Below are 1,497 nucleotides of genomic sequence, written 5' to 3'. Positions count from 1 at the left end.
TTTTTAAGAATTATTTTTAATTGTATGTATGGAGCAGGGGTTGTGCGTATGAGTGCAGGTGCCCGCAGCGGCCAGAGGCATCCATGGGCAGTCGTGAGCCACCCAATGTGGATGCTGGGAATTGAACATAGTTCCTCTGCAAGAGCCATAAGGCTCCTAACAGCTGAGCCATCTCTCCAGCACCAAGACATACATTTTGATCCTAAACATCAGTATTATCTTAACAACCTCGTTTGTGATGGTTGTCGGAAGAGAGGAAGTTTCTGGGTCACCAGTGGATCTCTGATCAGTCAGGTTGAAGCTCTTGGCTCAGTCAAATAGAGATCCAGGTGCGGGGAGGGAAGGGGCTCCTTCCAGTCCCTGTCACCGTAACCTTTCCCTGTCTCTTTTTCTGGCCTAGTCACTTGGTGAACCCTCTCCCCACCTCCCCATGAGTGACACCTCAGCTGTGGGTCAGCATAAAGGACTGAAGGGCTGGCCAGGCACGTGGGCGCCACGGGAGGAAGAAAGGTTGTGGGTCAGCCACGGAACTGCCGAATCAGGACTCGGGCAATGAAGGGAAATTTTTCTTTTCTCGTCCCCCTTCCTTCCTTTTTCCAATTTTAATATTTATTTCTGTACTTATTGATGGGGAGATGCGTGCGTGCCACAGCCCCAGTATGGAGGTCAAGAACAACTTGTTGGTGTCAGTTTTCTCCCTCCCCCCATGGATTCCAGGGATCAAATTCCGACCTTGACGTGGCACCTCTACCTGCTGAGCCCCCTCGCTATCCACACTTCCCTCTTTTTTTTCCCAACTCTGAGACAGGATCTTACTAAGATGCCCAGCCTGGCCCTAAAAATCCTGATTTAAGGCCCCAGTGATCTCAGCACCTAGTAGATAGTCTGTCTTAGAACTTACTATGTACCCAAGGTTAACCTGAAACTTGGAGATCCTGCTGAGACAGGATCTGTATTCAGTGCCCCTGGAGGCCAGAAGTGGGCATCAGATCCCCAGAATTAGAGCCATGAACTGTTAGCTGCTATGCGGGTGCTGGAAACCAACCAGGTCCTCTACAAGAGCAGCCAGTGCTCTTAACAGCTGAGCCGTCTTGTCTCTTCAGCCCTGTTTTTATGTTGTTGAGACAGGGTCTCATGTAGCTCAGGCCAGCCTCAAAAATCAATCTGTTACTGACAATGACTTTGAACTCCTGATCCTCCTCCATTCACCTCCAAGTGCCAGGACCACAGGTCTTCACCACACCTGGCTCAGGTGCCCATCTTTCAGCTGCTGTTGAGCTTCTCTCCTCTCCCCAATGCCTCCTGAACCCCCCAGCCCCTTGCTCCAGCTCACTGGGCTGTTTGTAGTGCACCAGGATGGGCCTTAGGATGATGCCAGGGAGCCGGGCTCTGGCCTTCAGTCTGGAAATAGCACCCACAGTTCTCCCACCCCGGCCATGCGAGTGGCCTCGGACATCTCAGAGCTGGGAAAGAGGAGTGTGGCTGTTTTCTAGGCAC

This window comes from Nannospalax galili, unplaced genomic scaffold, assembly GCF_000622305.1.
Source record: "Nannospalax galili isolate Female #2095 unplaced genomic scaffold, S.galili_v1.0 scaffold401, whole genome shotgun sequence".
In the NCBI taxonomy this organism is placed as follows: domain Eukaryota; kingdom Metazoa; phylum Chordata; class Mammalia; order Rodentia; family Spalacidae; genus Nannospalax; species Nannospalax galili.
This window is presented reverse-complemented; position numbering follows the sequence as displayed.